Below are 13,383 nucleotides of genomic sequence, written 5' to 3' on the forward strand. Positions count from 1 at the left end.
AATTCAGTCAATCATTTAAGGATCTCTAAATCTCCAACCATTACTTGAGCAGAAGACTTCCTCGGAAAAGTTGAGCAAAAAACAAATTGTTGGAGGCACACAGCAGTTCTGGCAACTGCAGTCCCTTGTGTCTCATTGGAAAAGTTCACTTGCATCAGTTATACAGGAACTTTGTAATTCATAATGCCCCTGTCCCACTAAGGAAACCTGAACGGAAACCTCTGGAGACTTTGCGCCCCACCCAAGGTTTCCGTGCGGTTCCCGGAGGTTTTTGTCAGTCTCCCTACCTGCAACCACCTGCAACCTCCGGGAACCGCACGGAAACCTTGGGTGGGACGCAAAGTTTTATCTGCCCTCTTTTCCCTCTTGCCCGCCCCACTGTGTCATTCCACCCATGCTCCTCCCTCCAACTATACATTTCACGTTCCTATTTCTCTTCTTTCTTTCTGTGACAGATTTTTGTCTCCTTTTCAACTGTAGCCTTTGCCATTTACTCCACCCATCTTGTCACTTACTCCACCCATCTACCTGTATCACCTATCACTTGGCAGACTTTGTATTCACCCCACTCCCCTCTTTCTTTTCCAGCTTACACCTCCCTACTCCATCAGTCTCAAGCAGGGTCCAGACTTGAAGCAAAGTCTGTCCATTCCCTCCACAAATGCTGCCTGACCTGTTGTGTTCCTTCAGCACTTTGTGTTTTGCATATGAAATTGTACCTTCCCTTGCCCTTTGGTGGGTGATCCTGTGGTATAATAATACAGAAGAGTGCAGTCAAGTGTCTTGGACAATACTTACCTTTTAACTGTTACTAAAAAGAAAAAAAACCTACTCAGTTCAAATCTGAAACACAGAGTGACAAACTGATAATGTTCATTAGGTCAAGCAGCATCCGTGTAGAGTGAAATAGAGTTAACATTTCAGTGACGAATTTTCATCATTCTTTTTTTCATTGACTAAAACTTATATATGATATTTAAATTCATTTTCTTTCTTTGGTTTATTTCTCCCTTTCTAAATTTCCTCCTCTCCAGAAGATGTTATTTCTCTTTACCAAGCCACTTATGCTGTAAGTTTGCCAATTGTTTTAACAGAATGGCACTTCAAGTCAAGTCAAGTCAAGTCAAGTCAAGACAAGTCAAGTTTATTTGTCACGTACACATACAAGATGTACAGTGAAATGGAAGTGGCAATGCTGCGGGATTGTGCAAAACAACAGAACAACAGAACAGAACCATTATTTACATTTTTTTTTAATACAGCAATTACGCCCCAGTGAGATCAGAGTTTACAGTCCTGATTGCCTGTGGGAAGAAACTCCATCTCATCCTCTCTGTTTTCGCAGCGTGACAGTGGAGGCACTGCCTGACCGTAGCAGCTGAATTGAATCCTTTATTTGTCATTCAGACCTTTCGGTCTGAACGAAATGTCGTTGCCTCCAGCCATACATGTAATAATAAACAACACACAATAAACACAAATTAACATCCACCACAGTGTGTTCACCAAGCACCTCCTCACTGTGATGGAGGCAAAAGTCTTAGGGTTGCTGTCTCTTCCCTCCTCTTCTCCCTCTGCGCTGAGGCGATACCCCACCGGGTGATGGTAAGACAGTCCCGCGGTTCAAGCTCCGCGGCCCGGGGGTGGTCGAAGCTGCCGCCCTCCAGTCCAGCGGACGCAGTTGTTGCCATTAGGCCTCAGCTCAGACGGGAGAAGAGAAGGGGGATACGACAAGAAAGTCGCATTCCCCCGAAGGGAGAGACAGAAAGCCCTGTTTCACCCCCCCCCCCCCACACATAACACAACCTAATAACCAAAAGTTTAACTGAACAAGACAAAAAAAAGAACACAAAAAAGTAAAAACAGACAGACTGCAGGCGAGCCGCAGCCGTTTCACAGCGCCGCCACTTCCGGATGCAGAGGTGGTAGGAATCCTTCATGATCTTGCTGGTTCTGGATCTGCACCTCCTGGTGTATAGGTCCTGCAGGGGGGAGTGTAGTTCCAATAGTGCGTTCGGCCCAACTCACTACTCTCTGCAGAGCCTTCCTGTCCTGGGCAGAGCTGTTGCCAAACCAAAATGAGATGATTCCGGTCAGGATACTTTCTACAGCACCAGAGTGGAAGGATTGAAGGATCCTCAGAGAGACTCTGAATTTCCTCAGCTGCCTGAGGTGGTAAAGGCGCTGCCTTGCCTTACTCACCAGTGCGGCAGTGTGTGTTGCCCATGTCAGATGAACTCTTCATCTTCCACTTCAGCAGAACTCTACAAATGGATGGCAGCAGAGAGAGAGAAATCTGGCAATAATTTGGCATTATAATGACATTCTAAAATTCTGAATAACATGGACCTGGGCCAAGTGTTAGAAGGTGGAACTAGTGTAGATAGGACATGTTGGTCGGTGTGGGCAAGTTGGGCTAAAGGGCCTGTTTCCATGCTGTATCACTCTATGACTGTATGACAACTGCCTTCATTTTCCAGTAAATATTTGACACAATTTATATTATTTCCTTCTGCACTTGAATTATCTCCTTGATTAAACCTAGAATAACAGTCACCGAAATATTTTTACTCTTGGAATCTAGGCCATTACTCATAAAATTAATATTAAAGGCTTACTCCCTGATCCTTTGACAGTATGATGATAAGCTATTCTTTAAACCAATTCCTTGTGGTGAAACACCAAACATTGCTGATGGGCAGGGATTCAGCATTATTAATCCAGTGATGATGAAGGAAGAAGGATATATTTCAAGCTGTGGGAGTGAGGAGGAGGGAAACGTGTTGATAGTCACACTGACACATGCATATTGCCCACCATTCGACATGAGAGAAGTTTCAAGTTGGGAGCTGCTGAAGAAACCTCCAGAAGTAGTTTCATTGTATCTTGCAAATGCTAAACACTCAGATAATAGTTGTGGGAGAATTCGACTAAATCCATGCATTGTCACGAGGAAGTGATTAGACCTGCCTGATAAGAGCTGGCCTGATGGAGCTGGTCATTGTCTTACTTTAAGATGGAGTAAAGGCCATTGCTAACACAGCTGAAGGAGGCAGGACCTAGGGGACTACTCTGTGGTACTTTTACAGCAGTGTTCTTGGGATGAAAGGACTCCCTCCAATAAACATTACCATCTTCCTTTATTTTATGTACGACTCCAAGTATTGTACAGTTTTCCTCTGTGTTCTCACCAACCATGGATTTTTCCAATGGATTCTCATTGGCGAGGTTCCTTGATGCCCACATGGCCAAACCTTGATGTCAATGGCAGATCCTGATGAAACCCATCAGGTTCAAGAGTCAGGAGGGTTTTATTGTCAAACGAAACTACAGTAAGTGGGTCCCTGTCACATGGGAGGCCTGGTCCCCCAATGAAACCTGTTCCCCAATGCAATATTCCACCACTCACCCGTTCCCTTAATGCAACCCATCCCGCCTATGCAATATTGCACCACTCATGCATAGCCCACAACTGCGCAGGCACAGCTCATTTTCCCTCATCCCCCATCACTCCCTCCCCCTCCTCGTCACCCTCCCTCTTCTGTGGAGGAATGAACTGCAGATGTCCCTTCCCCAATGCAATATTCTACCACTCACCTATACACGAGGCGATGTTCAAAAAAAATACGTCCCCGGCCTGGCAAGCCTCCCCCAACGGCACAGGCGCGGGTCAAAATGGCAATCTTAAAAGGGCGGTGGGCCCAGCAACCCTCCCCCAACTGCGCATAGCAGGCCCGGCAACCCTCCCCCAACTGCGCAGGTTCGGCTGACGGGACGGCAAGTGGGAGCGCAGTTCACGGTATACAATAAATAAAAGTGGGTATTACTTGGGAATTACTTTGTCAAATGGAATAAAACTTGTTTTGTTGCACTATCGTGTATTGTTTTAGCTGTACTTCGGGAACATGTATATATACAAGCAAATATACATGCAAACATACATAGAAGATGAGAGTTTTAGTTATATACAAGACTGGACCCGTTGGGTCTCCCTCCCCAACACAATATTCTATCACTCACCAATACACGAGGCGATGTTCAGTCAAAATGGCTATACCGGCCCGGCATCTCTCCCCCAACTGCGCAGGCGTGGCTGACAATCTTAAAATGGCGGCGGGCCCGGCAACACCGAACTACGCCTGCGCGGATAGCGGGCCCGGCAACCCTCCCCTAACTGCGCAAACACGGCTGAGTGGGAGCGCAGTTAACGGTAAAAAGTAAATAAAAGTTTATTAAGCGAATAAGTTGTGAATTATTTGTCAAATGGAATGAAACTTGCTACTCCATACCGCAGGCGAATGGTGAGTAAGGCACCCCTAAAATTGTAGCGCTATTGTGTACCGTTTTGGCTGTATTTCGGGCAGATACAGGCATACATAAAATATGACACTTTTTAGTTAAATTTTTTAAGTTTATTAAGGGAAATCCTTTGTCAAATCTGGATCCTGCACACCACAGGTGAATGGTAAGTAATGTGGGCCTAAAATTGTTTCGCTATCATTAACCGTTTTAGCTGTATTTCGGGAACATGCAATATACGCATACAGACAAGATGAGAGCTTTTGTTATATATTAGACCAGGGGCGGATCCGTTGGGCCCGTCCCCCAAGGTAATATTCCACCACTGACCCATAGCCCCCAACTACGCAGGCACGGCTGACAGATCCCTTTGTGATGCCAGAGATCCCCATTGTGACGCGAGTCATGGCAACCCTTCCCAACTGCGCCTCGCCATCCCTCTTCCTACCCCTATCCTCCTTTATTCCTCCTCATCCTCCAGAACTCCCTACCCCTCCTCTTCACCCTCCCTCTTCTTTCCCCTCTCCTCCTCCCTTCCCCACTCCCTCTCTCACCTCTCCCTCTATCTCCTTTCCCGAAACCTCAGTCACTCCCTCCCTCCATAACCCCTCTCCCCCCCCTACACCCCTCCTCTCCCTCTATCCCCTGCTCCCCCAATCCTAATCTCCCCCCTATCCCACCCCCATAATGAAAATTGCGATGATTCCTTTAAATGAAACCTTCCCCCTAACCCACCCACCCCCCAAATTAAAATCGCAATTTTTCTTTAAAATAGCCTAAACACAATGTTAGCTGTTAATGAAAATGGAAGAATTTGATTAAAACTGAGATTTTTGAAAATCATGATTTTTTTATATAAATGAGATTCAGGATCCGATTGTGACGTCATTGCGAATGAAAACAGAAGAATTTGATTAAAACAGATTTTTTCTATGTCAATTAAAAATTCGGGAGATTCGGGATCCCATTGTGATGTCATTGTGACGTAGAACATGGCTGACAGGCAGGGCAAGTGGAAAAGTGGTTTGAAAAGTGTTTTTTGTAAAGTTTAAAATGTCAATAACTTTTAAAATATAACATCAATCCGAACGAAACTTGTTTCTTTTACATCCCAGGACTACGGTGAGTAAGGTGGGCCAAAAATTGTAGCGCTATCGTATACCGTATTGGCTGGGTTTTGGAATATCTCACACACGCACGCACACAATCAAACAAGATGAGAGTTTTAGTAATATACTAGACCAAGTGGGACCCATTGGGCCCTGTTCCCCAATGCAATATTCAACCACTCACCCGTTCCCCCAACGCAATATTCTACCAGTCACCAAAAGCCCCCAGCTGTGCAGGTGTGGCTCATTTCCCTTCATCACCCAGCACTCCTTCCCCCTCCTCTTCACCCTCCCTCTTCTTTCCCCTCTCCTCTTACCCTCACCAATCCCTCCCTCACCTCTCCTTTCCCCTACCCTCAGTCACTCCCTCCCTCCCACCATTGTGGGGGGGGGGGGGGTCGGCGTCAGCGCTCACCTCCCCCCATCCCGCACCCACCCACCCCACAAGGAAAATTCTGGATTTATGTTTGCAAATGAAATCTCTCCCCTATTCCACCCCCCCACAGTGAAAACCCCCACGTTGGGGGAGGGGGCGGGGGGGGGGGGGTGGCATCAGTGGTTACCTTCCCCCATCCCAACCCCCACAAGGAAAATTCTGGATTTTTTTTGTAAATGAAACATCCCCCCCTATTCTCCCCCCCCCCCCCCACAATGAAATCCACTTTTTTTTCCTAAATGAAACCTCCCCCCAAGAATTTGATTGAAATTGACTTTATTTTTAAATCCCACTTCCTCCCTCCCTCCCTCCCTACATAACACATCTCCCCATCCCAACCCCCTTGACGTGGAGGCTGCTGATCCTATTATGATGTCGTTGTGGGCTGGAACACTGCACATGGGCAGTTTATGTAACTGAGATCCCATTGTGACGTCATAGCTGTAAATGCAACTGCAGTGTTCAAGTGATTCTTTCTCAAAGTGGATTTTGTAAAGTTAAAAATGTGAATAACTTGTAAAATATAACATCAATGCGAACGAAACGATGAAAAGACATTTAATTGTATGGCTGCACGGTAACTCATTTCACTGTACCTTAATTGATGCATGTGACAAATAAGTGTGAACATTGAACCACAAGAAAATTGTAAGGTGGTCCAAAAATTGTAGCAATATCGTGTACCGTTTTGGCGTATTTCCAATATCATATACACACACATCCACACACGCAGCCACACACACACACACACACACACACACTTAGAAACAAACAATATGAGAGTTTTAGTAATATATAGTATGATATAGATGTCCCAAAAGGAACAATGAAATTCTTACTTGCAGTTGCAAAACAGAAAATGTAAATATAGTACTCTGTAAACAAACAACCAATAATACTGCAAAAAGACAAAACCAATGCACCCAAGTCTACATAGTTCAGAGCTTATATGTAGGTTGTAGTGTTTAAAAGTCTGATGACTTTAGGGAAGAAGCTGTTCCTGAACCTGGACGGTACAGCTTTCAGGCTCCTACATCTTCTTACTGACGGCAGGTGTGAAATGAATGTGTGGGCCAGGGTGGTGTGGGTCTCTTGGCTGCCTTTTTGAGGCAGTGATTCAGATTATTGATGATGTAATGAACCTTGATCATACCTTTGACAAGACCTTCTATTTTTTAAGGTCATATGTAATAGGAGCAGAATTAGGCCATTCAGCCCATCATGTCTACTCCGCTATTCAATCATGGCTGATCGAACTCCCCCTCCTAACCCCATTCTCCTGCCTTCTTCCCATAACCCCTGAGACCCTGATTTTTCTGATAATTGAGAATAAATTAACAGTCCAATATCTGGCTGAATTTGGTTTGACATTTCATTAGTACAGTATATGTTAATGTTGATTCAAAGAACAACTAGTTCTGGAGCAACAGAAGCTTCCAATACTATAGCTATGATTCAATCTGACCCCATGGAATTTGCTGCATCCTGTATTATTACCCGAGCATCTTTTTGTATCATTTTGTGCTTATTAGAAAATGAAGACCATTTAGCTGTGGGGCTTTATATATTACACTAATATCTGCTAGGCACTTACCAGTACCTCATACTATTTTATTAATACCTGTACTGATAATTTTGTTATACTCAGTATAAGTTAACCCATTTTGAGGGTAAATATTTGCATTGACATTTACACCGTGATTTTCTTTTAAATGAGAAAATAGCACCCACATTGCTCAGAAGAGTGAATAAGTGGAATAATTTCAGATTTTATTTTAAAATCTCGCAAATTATTTCAGCCAGAATGACAACTGGGGAATGATTGTTTAAGAAATATGTACATTGTATTTGATCACCTGTAATTGTTTTGGCTGCTATTTTTGCATTTAATGTTTTCTTACAATGTGTCACGGAATAAAGCAATTTTTGTTCCCCAAAAGAGTTGTGTAAGTTTTCTTGCAAGAAGTTGGGCAGTTATTTATTCTAGGAATTTGATCATATTTATACATAACTTGATTTTGACTATTATTTTTTTATGTCACTACAACGCGTTTGTATAATCCTTGCTTAATTCCACTTGACATATAGGTGATGTAATTATTGAGTGGATGTCTTGTTAGGTTGATGGAGTTGTGCTAAATTCCAACTTCAAAGCTTTAGCATATTAATCTGCGGAAATGCAAAATCTGTGAGGAACAGAAATATGTATCTTAGGGCTAGAATTTGATTTTGTGCACGTGTAAAATAAGTGATGGATTAGTAACTCATTTTACTTACCCCCTGGCTTTTCCTTTGAAATCTCCATTTTTTTTCATATTAGAAACGGAAGAATTATTCCCTAGAACAGGGATGTCCAACTACTGGCCCGCGGGATGATTTGAGGGGAAAAAAAGTATATTCACGACCATTCTCTCTCGCCGCTCTCTCTCTCCCTCGCCGCTCTCTCTCCCTCACCGCTCTCTCGCCCACCACTGTCTGTGCCGCCTGCTGCGCCGGCAGCTGTTGTGTGTACTTAGAAAATAATAGGCGGAAGTTAACCACCCGCTGTGCATAAGCACCTACCACCCTGCACTGAAGACCACTAGGACCCACCTATGCCGTCAGGACAGTATAAACACATGGAATGCTCAGATAAGTAACACCTGTAGCAAGGCTGAGACTGTTTGCTGCTGTGGTTCAAAATGCTTTCCAAGAAAAGAAAAGTTGACCTCGAAGGTCGGATATTCAACGATAATTGGTAGATCGTTTTTTTCTTCTGTGAGGTCAACGGCAAACCTGTGTGTCCGATATGCTCGCAACAAATGGCTGTGGCAAAAGAGTACGATATCAAACAACACTGTGAGACGTCACACAGAGAAAAATATGACAAGTACGCAGGACCACCGAGAAAAATATGACAAGTACCCAGCAAAAGGTAAACGAGCTTAAAGCAGCTCTGCAAAAACAGCGATCAGTGTTCACCAAAAGTCGAGAGACTCATGATGGAGCTGTCAAGGCCAGCTATATTATTGCCAAGAAAATAGCTGCTGCATCGGAGCCATACTCAGAGGGGGAGTTCATCAAAGTATGCATGCTGACGGTGGCTCAGCTGGTGTGCTCTGAGAAGAGACAGGCTTTTGGTAATATCAGCGTGTCAAGAAATACTGAGGCAGAGAGAATCGGAGACCTTGCAGGAGATTTGAAAAGTAAGTAAGTAAGTAAGTAAACTTTATTTATATAGCGCATTTTAAGACAATTTGCATTGACCCCAAAGCGCTTCACATAATTTAAATAATAATAAGTTCCATAGAAAAAGGTTTTTAAAATTTTTTTTTTTAAATGAATAAAAATGGACACAACATATTAAAGAGTTCAACACAAACATCCCTCCACAGCAGAATCAAAACATTTCCACTGCGGGGGAAAGGCACCAGAAAGTTAAGTCCTCTTCCTCTGTGAAACATCCCGAGGTCAGGGCCCATCTGTGGGCGTGCAGCCAGTCCGATGATTTTCAGGGCCCTCTTGCCGTAAAGATGAAACATCGGCGTCGGGTGAAACATTCCTCAGCGGCTTGGAAAAGTCTGGAGCGGCTGTCCCCTCCCCGGAGACCGGAGACCGCGGCACTCGTAGTCCTCCGGCCGCGCCGGCTGGAGCTCCGACCCCGGCGAACTCGATCTCTGGCTCTGCGGCACTCCAAATCCAAATCCAGCGCCGCCCGCGGCCGAACGCCCGCAGCCACAGCTCCGCGATGTTGGAAGTCGGCGACCAAAGCGCTCCGGAGCTTACCGCACGGCGACCCGGTAGGCATCGCCCGCTCCTTGTTGGTATCCCAGCGCTGCGCCACCACCGCCGAAGCTGTAGTCCCAGCCGGTCCCGACAGGAAAACGCCGCTCCCCTTTCGGTGGTAGGCCGCGAGGACGGGGCGAAGAAACAGCACGGAGGGATGCTGCCTCTCCGACCAGGTAAGGGACTAAGAATAAAGTTTCCCCCTTCCCCACCCCCACCCCCCACATAGAAGACCTCCACTAACATAAAATAAAATAAAGAAAGGTGTAGAGGCGGACTGCGGGCAGGCTGCCATACACAGACGGCGCCCACTCCCGCACATCCGCCATCTAAAGTCAACTAAAAGACCAAGTTATTTATTGCCTTCTCTATTGCAATTGATGAGAGCACCGACGTGACTGATGTAGCTCAATTGGGAATATTTATTCGTGATGTTGATGCATCTTTGACCGTCACCGATGAGTTTGTGGAGATGGTGCCCATGACAAACACGACAACGGCGAATGACACTTTCTCCAGACTCGTCGAGAGTGGAGAACTTAGAGAGAAAGTTCAGAGAGAATCCAGAGCAGGAATTCTGGAATTTTCATTGCATTATACATCAAGGGGCGTTATGTAGCAGGAGCCTGAAAATGGACAATGTTATGGATGTAGAAATCAAAACGGTTAATTTTGGACTCAACCATCGGCAATTTGACACTCTTTTGTCCGAACGTAATATTCGACATAGCTACCCTACCACACTGAAGTCCGCTGGTTGAGCAGAGGGGTTGTGCTCAAACTTTTTTTTTCAATTGCATGCGGAAATTGGACTATTGATGAACAAGAAAGGGAAGCCAGTGGCAGAGTTGGATGACCCAGACTGGCTTCATGATCTTGCATTTTTGGTGGATATAACAGAGCACTTACATGTGCTTAATGTTAACATGCAAGGCCGCAACAAACTTGTTGCGGAATACTACGACAGTATTCTTTCCTTTCAAATAAAAAATTAGGTCTGTGGGAAATGCAACTACCCGGAACAACCCAGTTCATTTCCCCTCTTTGCAGTCTGTGAGTGTCACTCATGGGTACAAGGACAAAATATCACGGCTGAAAAGTGAGTTTCAGAATCGTTTCCAAGTCTTCACTCAGCTGGAGAAGGAATTCTCACTATTTTACTCGCCATTTTCCGTCATCGCAGCATCAGATGTGCCAGAGAAACGCAATATGGAACTAATTGAAGTTCAGTGTAACTCGGCTTTGAAATATAAATTTGAGACTGTGGGTCTAGACTCATTCCATCAACACCTGGAACCAATGTACCCCAAGATGACAGACTTTGCCTCGAAGATCTTTTGCATGTTCGGGATGACATATCTCTGTGAACAGGCGTTCTCCAAAATGAACATTAACAAATCCAAACTGCGCTCTTAAAGATAGCGGAGTCAAGGGATATGGGGAGAAGGCAGGAACGGGGTACTGATTGGGGATGATCAGCCATGATCACGTTGAATGGCGGTGCTGGCTCAAAAGGCCGAATGGCCTATTCCTGCACCTATTGTCTATTGTCTATTGACACACAGACATCTAAATGACATTATGAAAATCACACTTACTCAGAAACTGGTCCCTGATGTTGGCAGGCCGGTTAAAGCCAAGAGATGTCAGGTGTCTGGAAGCAGCAAATGAAAAATGAGTGACACTGTTTGAAGCACTGCTACATGAAAGCAAAATGCATTATGAAATATTGAAGGTCATAATATTGTGATTCATTCATTTTCTGACTATTCTATTATTGTACATGTGATCACTTCAATAAAAATTAGAGGCTAACTGTGCTTATTGTCTGAGTTTGATTGCTGAAAGGAGGCTAATCAAAATTAGGTGCAGTTGTGTAACCTACATTTGCAATTTGTTTTGTTAGGTCTACGTTTGTGTCTGCTAATGCTCGATTTCAAATGGTTTACTAATGGAAAGGGTGTTGCTCCCAAAACATCTTAGACAAAATAGCATCATTTTTTTCTCTCTCTCATCACAACTTTCTTTCAGCCTACAATAGACAATAGACAATAGACAATAGACAATAGACAATAGGTGCAGGAGTAGACCACTCGGCCCTTCGAGTCAGCACCGCCATTCAATGTGATCATGGCTGATCATCCCCAATCAGTACCCCATTCCTGCCTTCTCCCCATATCCCCTGACTCCGCTATTTTTAAGAGCCCTATCTAGCTCTCTCTTGAAAGCATCCAGAGAACCTGCCTCCACCGCCCTCTGAAGCAGAGAATTCCATAGACTCACAACTCTCTGTGAGAAAAAGTGTTTCCTCGTCTCCGTTCTAAATGGCTTACCCCTTATTCTTAAACTGTGGCCCCTGGTTCTGAACTCCCCCAACATCGGGAACATGTTTCTTGCCTCAAGCGTGTCCAAACCCTTAACAATCTTATATGTTTCAATAAGACACCCTCTCATCCTTCTAAACTCAAGAGGGTACAAGCCCAGCCGCTCCATTCTCTCAGCAAATGACAGTCCCGCCATCCCGGGAATGAACCTTGTAAGTTAATTCGACTGTAAGTTAATACCAATCATAAAAGTAATGCTTGCTAGGCAATCTTCTTCATAAGAAACAAAATTCGTAAAGTAAAACACTTTGTAGTTATGGCAGAGACTGAGACACATGAGAGCAGGTTGAAAAAACGAAGACAATGAAAGCTGTGGGAGCACATGCGCGTGTGTTTGCTCGTGCACAACTGATCCGGCAAACATGAAGTCGCATTTTGTCCAATCAGGCCCGTGGCCTAAAATGAGTTTAACACCCCTGGCCTAGAACATTGGGAGAAATCCCTGCTCTTCCCCAGACAAGAATATGTGATTTCTGAGGTTACAGTTGCCCCCTTTGATTTTAATTTCCAAACATTTTATTTAAATGCAAGCAAAAAACACAAAGTGCTGTAGTAACTCAGTGGGTCAGGCAACAGCTCTGGAGGACATAGATAAGTGACATTTTGAGGCAGGATCTTACTTTAACATTGTTAGTTTCAGGGTAGAGGTGCCTAGAATTTTTACAGCACGACCAGTGCATATCTAATCCTTCCCAGAGAGACAATTGGAAAGTTTGATTTCAAGAAGCAAGTTACCAGTGCGTTTAGGTCCTCACTGTGGTCACTGTGTGGTTATTTGAATTTATGGTTCGTTCAGTCTATTTATTCTGGGTGTTTTCTTAATAAAATGTTCAGTTTGTGGCTTAGCAAGCTGTCTGATCACAAACAGAAGAAACAAAGGCGAGAGGTTTTGGTTCCTCTTCCTGTGTGGTTCATGCCTGTAACTGTTCAGCATTAACCTTTTTGGACACTAGGTTCATTGGGGATACAGCAATGCCCTGTCATGATGTGTTAAAGCATTTTGTTGTTTTTATCGACTATATTGGTAATCATCTAGTCTTGGTAATATAACTTTTAGGGATTGAAAATCAGTTTGATAACAGTCCATACTAACATGCACTAGTTTAAATAATGTTGTTCATAGCAGGAGATCACTTAAAAGATATATTTTGGAAACTTACAAGGTAGACATAGTGTGAAACAAAGTAACATCTATCTATACTTCAAGGACTGAAACCAGCCATTGAGCATGGGGCATTCTGTTGTTACATTCTTGTAGATAACTCAAGACAACACTCCCAGGATGAGATCAGGGAGGGGATTAAACGGCCTGTCCCACTTTCACGAGGTAATTCATGAATTCTCCCGAGTTTTCCCCTTGATTCAAACTCGCAGAATGTTCGTAACGAGT

General features: G+C 44.2%; 1 pseudogene; it reads left to right on the forward strand.

The window, feature by feature from the left end:
* The first annotated feature begins 4,268 nt into the window (after window positions 1-4,268).
* LOC116971546 lies at window positions 4,269-10,666 on the forward strand (annotated as a pseudogene).
* Window positions 10,667-13,383: the final 2,717 nt, after the last annotated feature.

The sequence above is a fragment of the Amblyraja radiata genome, chromosome 3 (genome assembly GCF_010909765.2).
Source record: "Amblyraja radiata isolate CabotCenter1 chromosome 3, sAmbRad1.1.pri, whole genome shotgun sequence".
Classification (NCBI taxonomy): Eukaryota; Metazoa; Chordata; class Chondrichthyes; order Rajiformes; family Rajidae; genus Amblyraja; species Amblyraja radiata.